The following is a 17,081-nucleotide window of genomic DNA, read 5'->3' as shown; positions in this document are numbered from 1 at the left end:
CTCATTTCCGTTACAAAGGCTTTTTGAAATGTTTGAATACTCAAATGAAAGGATTTCAACTGATTTGCGGAAATATGCTGCAGAATCTCTCATAAGCAAACAGGGAGATAAGAATAAATGGTGGAATAGGCAACGTCACCCGTTCGTTTTTTTTTTACTCGTAAATCTAGTCGTTATTCCGTATTTGGTAGCGTGTTATGTAGACAAGCCAAGCTCGGGAAGGTTATTCCATTCGAAGCCGAGTTATTCCATTTTAGGTCAAAAAAACGTCTGAATATTTGTCTTGGGAAAAGGAAATAAACATAGGGATCAAAAGGACTAAATTGATTTCTAGGGGAATTGAAGCCATCCTGGTATAAAATTATTCGTTATGAATAAACTTGATTTTCGATCAATAACTTCTCAGTAACTCCTGCGAAACGTCGTAAAGGTTTGAGACATAATTGATAATTCGTGACGATAACTGATCGTCCTTGTAATCATGTTGCTTCGGAGCACATTGATGAGCTTAAAAATAATACTTCTAAGATGTAATCTACAAAGAACAGAGAAGATCTCCAAGACGTGTACTAATCTAAATTCCAAATGATCGTACTTTTTAAACGGGATAATTCTATGAGCTGATAAGCAAAAGGACAAACGGATAGTACTTTGTAAGAGACATAGAAAGCGTGAAAACCATATCCATGCTATTCCATATTATACGTGGATCGGTAGTGGCAGACTTAATTTCATTAGTATACTGTAAGGCAAACATTAGCAGTTATATTGTTGTTACGTAAGCCAAAGTTTAATCTGTTGCGAATTCAATAAAGTTAATTTATGAAGATTAATGAATGTTTCCTTCTTAGTGTGGACGTCATTTCTAGAGTTTTCAGCATAGAATGTAGTTTTTGATCACTGATGTCATAGATCCACCGTATCATGAACGCAATAATAGCTGTGAAGCTGTGCTGAATCAGTTGCATTGTCAAAAAAGTACATCGCAACTACATTGTACTACATTGTTATTGCAGAAATCTCAGCAAATTTCAGAGAAGTCCGGCAATTTGCTTTGGTTTTTGCAAAATCTTAGATGCGAGTGTTTTACATTTTCACATACCCGAGAGAACGGCCCTGCTTACAATAATTTGTTTTAAAAAATTATAATCTCAACACCCAACCAGCGAATGTACCGGAAACGTACCCAAAAAAACCCTTTAACTTTTCCTTCTTTAAATGTCATTTCAATGACAATCGCATGTTATGAGATGAGAAAAGGCGGGAAATTTAAAATTACATCTCTCGCTCAAATACCCTGCAATTACGCTAGCAATATGTCCACATCTGGGAATCACTAACCTATGTGTGTGTGTGTGTGTTCCCCACAACATGACTTTCATCAAACTTTTTTCCAGCAATTAATATGAGTCAGCAGCCTTTTTTAAGCTAGCAGGTCGAGTGAAACACGATATCTGAAATTTTGTCACTTTACAAAACTGTAGCTGCCAAGAAGCAGCTTTCGACCTTTATATATGAAAAACTCACCTGTGAGTTTAAATTTTTGCAATATCATCATATTAAAATCAAAGAGCAACGATCCAACACATTTTTGGCTGAAGTTGACTTCACTTCCCAAATCCACATAAGACCATCTATCGCACGCACATTATAAATTGATATACATTTCATTAGTTCTTTTGGAGGATAAACTTGTACATCTTCTTTATCTTATTTTTTATTAGAAGCCAAAGCAGAGCCATTAATGATTTGCCATAAAAACAGTGTATAAGAAACGTAAATTCACTCCACAGTTGATTCTGAATGCCACGCATTTCACCATTAGTATGTAAAATTAGATGTAAAACAAATGGAATGTAAATAGCAATGCGCTTCTTAATCAATTCAATATCACTTTTAAGACAACAACAGAAGATGTTGAAACGTTTTCTTATTGGAGTTACGTCAAAATATCATTCAATTCTTTGGCAACTGAAACTAAATATAATTTTACGATAAGTGACAACAAATTGGAGATCCTTTGAAGTGACATAAGTTATTTTATTTCTCTCATAGTCACCGCAAACGTTAATTAGCCCACGTAGCTTCATTTGATGCAATATCGCGAACTTGTCTTAAACTAGTTGCGTTAACTTTATGGAATCCTAGTAAACGTAATTTACGCACTACTACTGGTTGTAGAGGGAGATGCTATGTGAACTGAAGCATATTACAAGATTTTTTCATTAATTTTTATCAATGTTTACATCATAAGAGCTGTTTGACTCGAAACTCGCATAGTTTCCTTTTTTTTCTTAAGGTTGAAAAGTATGTTAATGCGAAGTTAAGCCTGTTGGCCAATATACTTTCCTCTTAACCAGGAGAAATTTTAAATTTGAAAAGTCCTTGATTTGCGGTGCAAATTGCAGATAAGCATTAATAAAAATAAGCAAAAACTGCTTTCGACTGAAGCAATAACACTTCAAAGTTCCAACTTGTTACTGTTAGATGCATTAATGTCTTACAAGCGAAGTTACTATGTTACTATGTTGCTTGCTTCATATGAAATCAACTGCTTCTGTGCGTTAATGTTAACTTATTACCGCTGGAAATAACGCATTTACGATTTAGAAAAGCATAGATAATCAAGAGTGGTTTTTACAACTTCCTTTAAAACACAAGAATTCCTTTTTTTTTTTATATCATTCTGATGCTTATATGTGGTTGAATGGTGTATTTAAGTTTTTAGGCAAAACAAAAAGAAATTAATACGTAGTCAAAAGTGATGGCGAAATCTACCCAACAAATTATAGAAAGACATTCCATGTCCCACTTGCAAAAGAAAAAAACCTTACCACAAAAAAAAAGTAAAAAAAAAAAGTCTTTAAAATCCTTTTCCTTCATTTTCTTAATGTAAACCTAGAATGCAATTTTATTCTCGATGATGATAGGAAGAATTTCTCTCAACCCTTTTTTCACCGGTACTGAAATTTTTTTACCATATCGTATAAAAAAAAAAATGTTCTTTAAAATACGCTTTCACTGATGCAGTCACTTACTCACACGCTTACGCAGAGTGCTTAAGATGTTTTTCTTGTCTGTGGATGGTTTTTCTTTTTCTTGCTTTCAAAGCATCTCCATAATATGAACTCTCCCGAAAAGTATGCTTGCTTGCTTGCATAAGAATTTTTCCATTTATTTTTTCTTTTTTTTCTAGAATTTTTTTTTGTTTATTAATTTTCTATAAGCAAATCCTTAAATTATTGTTTTGATTTTTGTTTATTTTCTTAAGATTTTTTTCTCTTATTTTTTATTTTTATTTTTTTTATATACGTTTTATTCTATTTTCGGTTTACTTTTGCTAGTAAATACGCGTTTCAATGATTTCCAAATATTGAAGTTAACGGGCGTTAGTTTAGCTGCGGACTGAAATCGTTTTCACAAAGTTGCGAACTTAAATAGATAAAATTTTCAACATCTTTGAATGAATAGCATAGAGGATAAAAACTTTTGATGAGAACTAACAAAACAAAAAAAAAAAAAAAAACAAAAAAAAAACAAAATTTATCAGAAACAAACAAAATCTTGTTGCATTTACAACAAAATTCATTTCGTTTTCATACAAGTCAGTCTAGGCTGTTGTTAAACGGATAAAAAAAGCTTTTCTCCCGGCAAATTATCCGTTACCAGGGTTCATTCCCTTATCACTGAGAGTACGAGAGAATTTTCATAGAGAAAAATCATTTCTGTCCTTGAGATAGAAATTCGAGAGAAACATAGAAAGAGCGAGAGAGAAAGAGAGAAAGAGAAATAGTGAAAGAAACGTAAAAGGCGAGAGCAAAAGATAGAGAGAGAAAGAGAGCGAAAGAGAGAGAGAGAGAGAAAGATAGTAGGAAAGTCTTCCGCTTACTTACAATGGCCCCTTTTAATATTCATAACTATAGTGTTTGCCTTTATGTGTAATCTTCTCATAAGTGTTTGTTTTTCTGTTATGCATTATTTAGTTATTTTTACTTTCCTTTGAATTTCTTCTTTTAGTTTTTATTACTTAAACTTGTTGTTGTCTTATATGCATATGTATTTGTATGTAGTTGTGTGCGTGTGTTTATATTTTCGTATGCACGGATTTCTCGTTTCTTCTCTACTATTCATCACCTGTTAGCACAAAACCTTTTCCGTTATCCTTTGCTTTGTTGCTCTCCTTACCATTTACCACAAGATGAGTTTTTTTATACATATCAAGTCCTTGAAAACGGAATGCACACAATTATTAGATAAAAATTGCGTTTTTGTTCTCCAACTACTTTATGCGGTTATTGCTTGGCATTTCTAAACTTCGTAGAATTGTGTGCTAAGCTGTATAAACATAAACGTATATATGTGACTATGAATGCGTTTAAGGAAAGGTCAAAGTCGATTAATTCATATAAGTTTATTTTTCCTTTTTCACCACTTAAGGTCATAATGCTTATGATGCAAAAAAAAATAAATAAATAAAATGAAAAGATTTGTGAAAATGATGTGAGGAAAATCTGTGCAAGTAATGGGTAGATATCTTCTTACAATCTTGATCCGTTTGATTTCAGATGTTTTTCTTTTCTTTTTTTGAGACTATAGATACAACAACTGGTTACCTTTAAGGAAAAAATTTTAACTAAAATATAAACAGCAATTTTGTAGAATCAACAAAGAGTAACCATAAGATAGAACTCGCTTTAAATATCGTGTCGTAACAAGTGTTCTGAAGAGTACACAGTCGAACAAATAGAAAAAAGTCCCTTAACGAAGCACATTTGCAAACAATGTTACTTGAATTTTGATATTTCCAGAACAGAAAACATGGGTCTAGTTTGGACCTAGTAATCGATACAATATGTAGCAATATTGCACTGATAGTAGGAAAAATTTCCGGGCCCTTCAGAGTCGAATAATACAAACTGAACAAAGAAATGTCTTCGAAATCAAGAGAAAAAAAAGTAAAGAGGGAATATATTTCACTATAAAAAAAACCACCAAGTGAATTTTTAAATACGAAAAAAATTGATAGTCGTTATGGCACCCAATACATCAAACCAAGCGGAGATAGATTTTACTGTCGTGGATGTGTCTGGGACTCCTTTTCAACGAGACGCTCTGAGCGTTAGTGTCCGTAAAATGTCCGCTAGAGGTGGGGGGCGCCTTTGCTCCAGTGATGGAATAAGTATTCATCGGTGTATACTGGGAATAAAGTCGAAGACAGTTCAATTTGTTGGAATAAAAGTAGCGTCTAGTGTTTCGCCTCGAATTTTTATATCAATTTATAAACCAGGATAAAGATGGATCCACCTCTTTATGGTTGAACCAAGACAATTCTATTTGCTGGCAGCGTCCTAGTGTTAGTATTATGTTCAAGAAGGAAAAACAATCAAAGGCATATATTGCGCAAACTTTTATCGCAGCCTTTGGATGATGAAATTAGAAAAAAATTCACATTTCGCAAAGAAAGTATTCTTCCATAAAGATCGTCCAACAATCCATTGGGATAACGGAAAACAAAGTGTTGAAGTTCGTATTGCCTTTACACGCATCTTATTCGCCAGACTTAACCTCTCGAATTAGTTTCTGCTTATAAACTTGAGTAACGGCCCTGCTGATGAAAGATTTACTAAAACCGGAGCGATTAATGTCTCTTGTAAAGAGCACGATGGTGCTCACTGCAAACTGGAAAGCAAGCGAGACTACTTAATATCGCTGAGAAAAGTATATAGAGGTGAAAAACGACTAAATTAGGAAATAACGATGTACTTTTCTAAACTTGGCTTTTTCTCAGCCAGGTCGGATATTTCTTAAAATACCATGTATTATTACACTAGGCACTTGAAATGTTGCTTTAGAAAGAGGATTAATTTTAATGAAGGTTTCGTAACAAGAGTTTCTGACTAATGCTACAGTTTCCTGGCACCCCGAGAAGAACTCGACCATTGTAAATAGGTAAACCAAAAGAAATTGAAAAGAAATCTTTCATAAAAGACACTGATTGCGCCAAACAAGATTTACTGGCGTCTTGAACTACAAAACGCTACGTACTGAATGCAATTTTCGAGAATTTCAAAACTTCGCGTTGATGTATAAAAAAAATTGTCTACGTTTTACTGTAACCAAGAGGTAGTCACATCTTTCCACTTAAACCGTGCAAGGAGCTCACAGCAGTATGTTTTTTTATTAAATGGGCTCGAGTAAAGCTGAGCTTTTGAAGTGAAAACTAACAAGCGTTTTTCATTAACCACTTCAGATATTGGCATGAAATTCGACCTAATTTTTATGCACAGATGCCTTTAAGGTTTTACATGAGTACCTGACACGAAAGTTTAATCTCACGATGCCTCACTGACACAACCGCTTAATTGCTTAAGCCACAACTGACCCTCCGAAGAAGCGCAACCAACCCTATGGAAGGGGGCCTTATTACTTCTGTTGTATAAGAACGCGGAAGAGATGGGTGCGAGACATTTCTCTCGCATCTCTGATCAGCATCGGCTCCTATTTAACACTTCTACGATACTCTTCGAAGACCGAAACTAGCAGTAAGACAAGAGAACATCATACTTACTAGAAACAATTTTTCTTTGGGGAACCTGACCACCTTGTGCACCCACTAGTTCGACTGTAAAGTTAGTCTATACATGGGTATACAGCACACTCTCCTTTTTTGAGAAAGCTTACTCAGAGCTAAAAACCAACACAATACACAAAAGTGTTTCCCTGACCGCTACTACTTTTCAGCAGTTTGATGGCATCCATAGTAACCCAAGAGAAAACCCCGTTGTTGGGCTGTAGATACTAACTATTAAACCCCTCTTTACCGATAAAAGATTTAGTTCTTAAAATACACATTTTTAAGCGAATAGTCACGTGGCACCGTGAAGGGGTGAGTGTCAATGGCTGCGTCCGTTCTTCCGAAGTGCAAAACAGTTTCGTCCACCTATTTTGTGTACAGTTAGCATGCTGCCGAACAATGAAATAAAGCTTAGTCTTCGATTAGAATATAAAAATCGATCACAGCCGTGAAACACTAAACATAAAAGGAGGAGTATTACAAAAGAAATTTTAAGGATCGGTACTTAATATTCATAATTGTGTTGCGGGGCAATTAAACTTACAAGTCTACTCGTTGCGGACCGATGTAATTGATCCTCGAATCCTCTAGTCTTCTGAGATATTAAGTAAAGGAAAGGAAAGGCAAAGATAATTAAAATCGATATTTTAAAGGGTAATCGTGACCTTCCTTTTAGAAGTGAAGTTAAGCAATAATTTACGGGGATTCCGTGGCGTACAGCACTTAACGCCCAGTTCCTAGCGCTTCTAGCATATAACCAGTCAGGTGTTGGGATTGTTTTGTCCAAAAATTACAAATGAAAGTATTTTTTTACAAAAAAACAAAACCTGTGGACCGTTACTCCGTTGTGTCAAACTCTTTTTACAAAGTTTATCAGGTCACCAAATATTCTTCGCAATATTTGCTAAAGAGTTTAATTAAAAATTCTTAACCCCTTAATAGCTAACGTATAATAAATTTATAAGCAACGAACAATGTGTCGTAATTACGTTCAATAAATTGTAATAATTTTGCTTCTGTTCGAATTCAATTTCCAATCGGGTTGATTTCATTTTATTATTTGTAAGGCGTATAGAAAGAAGAGTTCATTGATTAATGTTATTGAAAATGCTATTAAATTAAAATTCAATCAAATAAACACTAACAGGTGCACATAAGCATACATATATGATGATGCATTATTAGTTGCCTCGACTGTGTTTTTGTTGTTGTTATATTGGCTATATGTTGCTGGCAAAGTTCATTTAAACTAAATGAAATGAATTGGGGATATCGTTTGCATTGCCTGACAAATAGTCTGATAAATACAACGACAATATAACATACGACACATAGTGAGAGAGAGAGAGAGATAGAGGCTAGAGAGGATATGCATGCAGTTAGGTGGAAATGAACAGCAATCACAACAGCCGTTCGAAGTTTGGCCAGAGGAAGAGGAAGTAAGCAAAATAAACACAGTCACACAATTAGTAATTATAACGGTCACTTTTTAGATACATACATATGCATAAGTATTTATCTACATATGTATGCATGCACGAAACGAATGTCTCTTCATAAATAATGGACCGGCTTTTATAAGCGTATTTATGCAAACGCATAAACAAACAATGCATTGTCAACGATAAACTCAGTGTAACACAGTGTATAACAATGACAACAAATGATAATCGTTTGCGTTATTTAAAATATCCTGAAGCTATTTTACTGCTAGAATGCGTGCACACAAATGCGCACATCAACATGAACACAGACAACATGTATTTTAAAACAATAATATGTTGATATAACAGACTACATACTTACATACATTTATATTGGGTGATAGCAAAAATGCATGCCCGCCTTTCATAGATGTCAGATGCAGGTACACTTTGCTAAGCAGGTTTCTTTTACAATTTCTTTTATATTCATCTGAATTTGCTGACAGCTATTGAGAACATGACGTTCAATAAAAAATTCATTTATTTTAGTTTGAATCCAGGATTAACATCCAAAGCTATCAATAATCAAAAAAGGGGTCATTACCCCTTTTATACGTTCAAGAGGGGACATACTCTGAAGATGTAGTTATTTAAGAAAAAGCGAACTTAGATTACGCAATAAAACATTGATTCTCGAGCCGTATAGCACGTAGAGCAATCATGCTGAAGATAAGCGCAGCTTATGAAAAGCACCAAACTTTCACTCTCTGTTGTTAGACAAGTTGCCCGATTGTTTTCCTTACATTTTCGGAGGGACTTTGCTTCTTTATTTGAATGGATGAAAATCAATCGCACAACCTGCCACAACTTTAATTAAAAAATCCTGCTCTTTTTTTCACTATTTCAGTGCAAGTGTTGTAACGATCTGCATCTAGAAAAACCTCCGTGTTTTGACTTATCAGCTGTCATTGCAATAACTACTGCACTACATATAGACAGTTAAAATGACACGTTTTCTTGGAAGATACTACAGTCACACACTTTTAACCGAATCGAATAAATTGAAATTTATTTCAAAATTAATTGTTATACTTGCCCTCTTTGGATAAAGTCATAAATGGAGATGAAAAATGATTTATATATAATGCTATAAGGTACTAAAAGTCAGAAAAGTATATTCTCAGACATGATAACACATGTATTAAATAGGTTTAATATTTCGCTTATAAGCGGATTACCGATCCGTATCGAACTTGGATCTTTGCCCACCGTCTAACAATATATCCGAAAAGTTTCAGCATTGCACGTCAAACTTTAGCGGCAGTCAATATTAGATTAACGGACAAGTAGACAACGTGAATTCTGCTCGACTCAAGAATCTTGCTCTAGCCAAGAAATAACATAACTTATGTGGACTCTGATTTATTTATTTTAAATAACCAGTTGTTTAGACGATGTCGTGTGTACATGTAAAAGAAAGAAGTGGAGACTGGGAAACAGACAGAGAGAGGCTGCAGCCTGTGGGGGTGCGCCCACTCGGTGAGTGTTATATCTCTATTGAATGATAGCACTTGCCATAGTATTTCTGAATGTTAAAAATGAGTGGACTAACTCAAAAATCCGTGTCCGCTGCTTGTGAGGATAAAAAGTAGCTGAACGGTTTTCTTCCGCGTAACCAAATTGCCTGTGACCATTGCCTTTATCGAAGCAACAACACTTTTTCTTGTCTGCTTCTGTTGTAAACTTTTGCTATCACCCAACATATCTTTAGAAACTGTCGTAGCGAAGAAAGCTCACAAAAAAACAATTCACCTTTGACTACAATATACACAAATGACACGTAAGCAAAGCTAAAAACAGAGTGGAAACGAGAAGGGCGCTTTGAGAAAGGGATATCAAAGGTTATGAAGAATATACGGACATATTCATGCAAAAGGATAAGTAACCGTATTTAAGCTTGTAAGTCAAAGAAGTCGAGTGAAATTATTTAATAAGAAACAGAAAGGAAACATTTAAACAATCAACAATTGCTGTTGACAGTTTTCTCTTACAAAAAACCGAAATCCAAGCAAAAATAGCAACAAGAACCAGCTAAGAATTGTGAAAATAAAACGCATGAAGATACTGGAGACATAAAGTTTATTATGACATCCAGTAATGCTTAGCGCAATACAGATGCCAGCAGCACTTTTAGCTTTGCATCTGCAAGTACGCTTCTTCACGTGGAGGTTAGTTTTAATGTTAATTTCATTTTCTTATTACCTTAAGAGTATTACTTAGAGCCGGTTGGTTTACCTCTTTGTTATTACTTTTCTTTCTTTTTTTTCTTTTTTTTAATCTTTTTTATTTATTTGTAAATATTTATCTTCCATTACACACACAACCTGCTGTGTACAAATAGAATTGTAAGGCTAGCATGCGCTTATATACTTAGTGAACACTTTATGAACAATTTGTCTTTACATTTAAAGTTATATGCTAAGCATGTGGCTTGACTTGTCTTAACTTGTTTTGTTGTCTTTCCGCCCACAGAGTCCTTTGCATCTATGCATATGGTCGTATATGCAAGTAGGTAACTATTTGTGTATACCGATGCATTAATGCACATTGTGTTTGTGCGGTTTTAAAGGCAATAATAACAGTAAAGATGACCTCCGTAAATTACAAGTGATATTATGCGGCTCCTTACCGTATACGTATATCTTTAACAAACGTAAACAAAAAGCAGAACAAGAATTAATTTCTCATTTAGTTTATGCACTTGTGGGTATATTAAAATTTATTATAATGCATTTTGCGGTTGAAGTAAACAAACGACAATGAATTAATGAAGAATTATGGTCAAAGTGTTTAAAATAATTAAAAACAAAAAAAAAACAAAAAAAAAAACGAATTTTTTTATTGCCTACATTCGGGCATTACAATTACATTTAATCTTTTATTGCATATTTTAAGAGGGAGAGAGAGACATGAATGGTAAAATGTTTTAAAAAATTTTAAACAAAAATAAGAAAAGGTTCCGATCGCTTAAAACCCAATAATTTCCTTTTTAAAAAAAGGTGGTGCCATCATGCGCTTGCACAATTGTCATCCTCCTTTTATAGCTTGGCATCTCTAATCTCTTACAGTAAAGTATGAAGAAAGGCACTGAGTCTACCAAAATTTTGTTAAATAGAAAGAATATATATTTCCTTGTTTTCTATTGTAATGTGTCTATTAAATCACTTGGTATATAGGATAGGCTTGTGTGTGGAATAGCATATCAGGCTGAAACATACCCGGGCTTTTATCGAAATTCTGAACACCAAAGTGTAAGAGTAGACAATTAGGGAATATCTCATGTAGTAATTGAATTACTCAAGGGATGTACGACAAATGTCGTTTTCATCATACAATTTAGACAGGTAGAACTATATTATCGTAGCGCGATACCGAGCGTCAGTAACCGACCGGCCCCGTTTCCAAAGAAGTATGGCCAATCTTTCATTATTTTTGAAACATTGTTCAATAATGAAAATGCATCACCTTGTGGTTCATTCTTACGAACTCTGGACTGTCAGCGGTCAAACAGTTTTCTCTCTTTTTGTGGGTTGCCAGTACTTTACTGCATAGACGGCGGCAAAATCAAATCTTACGTAAATATTGAGGCACCCTATAATTTTACCTCTCCTTTATATCCCATTACCAACTGAAACCAACTAAAAGTAAACCTGGCATGTTACATTTTCCCTTCAGTTCCATGGAATCAATTTGAAAGTGGGAAAAAACTTCGAAATCCAAAAGCTACGGTTGAAAAGAGGAAAAATTTTTATCTTTGACGATGGTACAGCTGCTCACTATGATCAGCTCGCAAACAAACCTTTAACGAGCCGAAAATTTCCTTCTCGTTTACGTCCATACTGACTTGAGATCAATACAATGCAGCCTGATATTAAACTTTTGTAAACCTTACAAGTGGTCGAACTGGCCGTTCGGATTGGTATGCTGACCACAATATGCCTATTATTAGCCTTTACATTTTGCAAATGGTTTCTCTAACCTGCATAAAGGTTCCCTCATTGGTTTCTAAGTAAAATTCTGCTATTTGAGAATTTGTTTTGCCTCCGTTTAAAGGCATGCGTTTTCAGTTGTCTAGATTTAGGAATAAACTTTGCTGCTTGAATGTAAATAAATATAATAAATGTCTGATACAACCAACAAAGCTATTAAATTGTTTAAGTTTTCTTTTGTGTTAAAAACCAAAATTTAAATTCTATGTTAAGAAATACAATAAGATAATAAAATCCACTAATATATTATAAATTAGGTTAGAAGCCTTCTGTAGTAAAATAAACTTCGTACAAACTTTCTAAGATATTACCAGTAGTGTAAATAGCTAGCTCTACACGAACTGTGGAGCTCTACACGAGCAGTTTTAATTCGAGAATATGTATGTCTTCAATGATTTTATTTCATTGCCTGCAGATGGACTTCTTTTTAAAGTCTTATCTAATGCAGGATGGCTATAACATTTATTTTTTTACTTGAATTATTTCATATATAATTTAATTATTCACCAAAATCCCCCTTAGCGGCAACGCGAGATTCGAGGACAGATGTAAGTGTATATCGGAATCAAAGGTTTTTTGTTTACATCTATTATTGTGGTTGATATAGCATTATTTACTGATGGAATAATAGTCTGGTGTTGGTGGAAGAAATCGGCAGCCGTAAGTTTTAGCCGATGTACTTATAAAAATTTTCGTCCATTTAATCTTTAGTGTTTCTAAAACCTTCACTTTTCTCCCAAAGTCCGTAACGGCCGAAACACTGGCAACTTTTTCAGAATGGGAGTAAAATCACTACGCATTTCTTCGATTGTTTTTTTTGATTTTAATTAAGACCAAGCTTTCTGGCGAGCCGCAACATTCTAGGAACTTCTGCGCCAGCTTAACCAAGCGACATTGTCTCTAGATGTATCTCTTGTCGCAAGTTTGCGCAGACATAAGTTGATCGCTATTCCTAGCCATATTTGAGAATAACTCAAGAGATTGTGCACTTAGCGATCTTAAAGCCCTTGGAGGTCCTTCATGCATTTCAATTGACTTTCTTCACCGATCTTTTTCAATATTGGACAAATTGTTCACATCTGCAAGTACCCGTATGTATATGATGTAGTTTGCTTTACACAGTGGTCTTTCGTAATAGGAAAAATCAGTTAATCCTTATACTAGTACTTCTACGACAATCTCGAAAGTTAAAAAGGGAAAGTTTCCAACGTTCAATTGGCACGCCTATCGCTCGTAGCTAAAAAAATATTTAATATATAAATATTTATATATTAATTTGACGAGACGTGTATCAAAGATGATCACTTGGCCTTTCACACTAATTTAATGCGAATGTTCACCTAATTGCAAATTTTATTCATTTACTCGCAAAAGCATTATTGTAATTAATTATGGAAGTCTTTAAAAAATTGGGAAGGCGGCTATCCCTCGTACCAGAAATTTTAACATTTATTTCGATTTCATGCAGGCTGAATAAAACCATTAATTACTGCATATACGCAGTTATGTATCAATTTGCAGAGACATCTCTAATATGCTATGTAGTGCAGTACAATACGATATAATGACTTTGATGATGACATTAGTAATACTAGTAGTAGTAGTAGTAGTAGTAGTAGTAGTAATAGTAGCAGTATTAGTATTAGTAGCAATAAAAGTAGTAGGTATAGCTTTTGTTGCGGTCACAATGCGGTTTTTGATTGCAATGAAGCGGTTGTACGAGTCTAACGTGGTAGTGTACAGAGTTGATATATGCGGGCGTTTGTATAGCGACGATAATAATAATGAAAGAACAGTTGCTGAGGTCTTATGACAATGACAATACAACTGAATATTATATACTTCTATTGAAGGAGATAACAACAACAGCAACCCCATGTTTAATACTAATGAATGTAGATATCCATAAATGCCGTTGGCTACGACAATTGGAAAGTTGTACAGATATTAATATACCCTTCACGTTAGGTATGTACACGATGAAGCGTAAACAAATATTTGAGTGCGTATATATATTTGTGGGTGGGTGCATGTGTGTATATTCTACACTTGAAAGTCATCATTATTTTGAGATGGTTGCCAAAATGAAAATTTCATTATTTATTATTATCCTTACACCAAATACATATCTGTCCTACGTTCTTATATGCCATCGTACTCATCAATGGTAGATGGTTTCGGAATTTTATGATAAAGGCAGACTTCAAACCATAGCAGCATAGCAGTGGTGGTATATGTATGTCATCACAAGCATTAAGGCAACTAATATGCTTTACTTTGCGTCATTGCCAAAAACCGAACGCACGTGACATTTTCGGGTCATTAATAATGCAATGCGTCGAGTGGTTGGTTACCAAGGAAATGAGTCCTACGAAAGTGAATTTTTACTTGAGTGAAAGGAAAAGAAAATTTCAGCAAAAATGTGCAGGTAACATAAACTAAAGTAAAGAGAGTAAAGAATATCTTGTCTTTTTCACTTTTTAATTCTCTTCCTCTTTCATTTAAAGTGTTGCTTTAAGCATTAAAGAATGTCAAGCATTACATAACTATAACACTGAAATTTTTACCATCAACCCTGCACTTCAACAATTCAAAATTAAACCGTTGTTTTCTTTCAGTTTATATGAAGGCATATACATATGAGTATGAGAAGCAAAGCACAAAGAAATTTAAAAAATATTCATTTGCATTTAAATGTTAATTTTTATTTATTTTTTTTAAATAAAAGGATTTCCTTAACTAATCTTTTTTTTTTTTTTTTGTTTTTTTATGGTTGACTTCAGTTTTTTTTTCTTTTTCATAATTATTTCTAAGCTATTTTTTTGAAACATCATTTTCGGCGTTTATTTTATAGGTTTTCTCTCTAGTAACAATTTTAAAATGTTTTCAAGTTTTTTATTTTTATTTAATATTAAATTCTGAAAATTATTTCTTGGTTTTTTTTTGATTATTAATTTATTAGTTTAGTTTATTTTTTTAGGGCTTCTTTACTTTTATATACTCTGTCTGTAGTAATAATTTTTAATTAACTTTTTTCAATTATTTTTTAAACATTTTTTAATTTTTTTCAATTTGGTATATTTTTTCCTAAAACGTTGGCAATATTGAGAAGAAATTTTCAGGGAGCCCGTAAAATATACATGCCTTGAGCAGTATTCAATCCTGCTTCGGACACTTCGGAGATCTTAAAAAGTATACATATTCGTTATCAGTATCGAATTCTGCATCCATCTAGGCTGGCTTATCCGTCTACCCATCTATGTGCCTGTCTGTAGTAAAAATACTCGGCGTCACAAAATTAAATAAATATATTGCAAGCCGGCAGAAATTTTTCAAACTCATACCTGCAGCTTGGTACGAAATACGGAACAAATCGGTTGAAACACACACCTGCAGTGCAAAATGAATTAAAAACACTTTTTGGTTTTTTGCTCATTACTCTTAAGCAATAGCATGTACTACGATACAAATTTTCATGCATGTGCTATGGATGATCTCACAGAACCTGTGCAAGAGCGGACAAAATTGGCCAAGTGCTCCTCGTATTAGAAAGTATTCAGTACTTTTATTTTTTCGGTTCTTCTTCTTTTCTTTTAATTTTTTAAATTATACTAATTAAATAATATTGCATTTAAATAACGTATATTTTCTAAATACTACAATGCGACGATCGTACAACACACGTTAATTTCCTTTCATTGCAAAGGGAAAAATCTAAACTTTTAAACTTCATTGAAATCAATGTGTGTATCAAATGTGTTTATTTGCCCGGAGGAATATGTAAATTTATTTAACAGTTACAATGGCTTCAATTTTTAGAGTATAAAATTTCCAATTCGGACTCAGGAGTTCCAAGAAATTCTGATTATGAAGTTAAAAAAAGATTCCGCCTAAAAGTTGTTATTTATAGAATCTATTACGTTACTCCTTAAGGTAGGCAATTAAACTATCTAGCACTTAAAAAACACGGAAGTATTTTATTCAATGTAAATAATATTTCCTTGGAACTTTCGCTTATAGTTACTGATTTCTTAAAATCTGCATTTCTTCGAGTTAAATATTTAAACTAAATATATATACAAAAATTGTTACTTTTTTTAAAGTTTTTATGCTGTCACACTTTTTGCGCCAAAAAGTCTAGCTGTCGACAATAATCTAAATATTTAAGAGTATAACTGTTCGAAGGCAAATGAATTCGATTTTAAGGAATTACGCATCATGTCGTTAATTAGGCATGAGCGGAAGCATTAAGAACAATTCCAGTTAATTTGTTGATTATGTATAGTGACATCTCAATTCCTCTCGCCTTGAGCGGTTTAGCCTCTAAGGGACTGTAGATTGAAATAGCAACAATTGGATTTTTCATTACAGTCGCTTGTTATCCAAGTTTTTCATCTACAAATAGATTGTTTTAACGCCTGTGTAAATATTCAGCCGCTTTCAAAAATGCGCAAAAAATTGGTCACAGTGATGGAGGTTTCAAGACATGCAGGTTTCCTGGCACATTTATGTCATCATTAAACCGCTCGCAGACGGTTGTCATTGTAGTTTTACTCATAGCGCATCGCTCTCCAACGAGTACAGGATTGTTGTACACTTTGAAATACTGACTGTGATGAAAGTTTGAAACGGATTTGCAAACTTCGCTAGAACGTATAGCGTCCGCTGAAGGAGCAATGTTCGGATGCTTCGATAGCCTGAAACATCAAAAGGAACTGATAATGTTTGGAAAATAAACGGCAGACTAGGACGGGCTGGAATATCAAAAGAGACTGAAGCGAATGTCATCTTCAGGGAGACTAAAAAAAATGTTGGCGCCTCTATGAAAAGATAAAAATTTTTTTTTTTTGTTATGGATTTCTTTCTTTCTTCTCTTTTCGTATTCAAGTTTTCAGTTTATGCTGATAATGAAATGATTCATCTCGTGCATTTCAATAATGATAGGAAAAAGTGTGTGTGTCAATATAATAATTTATGCTTCAACATAGGCAGAGAGAGAGAGAGAGAGAGAGAGAGAGAGAGAGAGAGAGAGAG

General features: G+C 33.8%; 2 protein-coding genes across 3 annotated transcripts in view; one reads left to right on the top strand and one right to left on the bottom strand.

Annotated features, from left to right (window-relative positions):
• LOC119638784 overlaps positions 1-3,212 on the bottom strand; it is a 64,490-nt gene extending 61,278 nt beyond the window's left edge. Inside the window, exon 1 of one of the 2 annotated variants that reach the window (XM_038035791.1) lies at positions 3,039-3,212. The gene's annotated coding sequence lies outside the window, so the exon portion shown is untranslated. The remainder of the gene's footprint in view (positions 1-3,038) is intronic. The other variant, XM_038035792.1, reaches the window with a different exon arrangement.
• Positions 1-17,081, top strand: part of LOC119638707 (protein timeless homolog) — a 244,359-nt gene that overhangs the window by 185,831 nt on the left and 41,447 nt on the right. The window lies entirely within an intron of this gene.

This window comes from Glossina fuscipes, unplaced genomic scaffold (genome assembly GCF_014805625.2).
Source record: "Glossina fuscipes isolate IAEA_lab_2018 unplaced genomic scaffold, Yale_Gfus_2 109, whole genome shotgun sequence".
Lineage (NCBI taxonomy): Eukaryota > Metazoa > Arthropoda > Insecta > Diptera > Glossinidae > Glossina > Glossina fuscipes.
The sequence above is the reverse complement of the archived record's forward strand: the minus strand, read 5'-3'. Positions and strand labels throughout refer to the sequence as shown.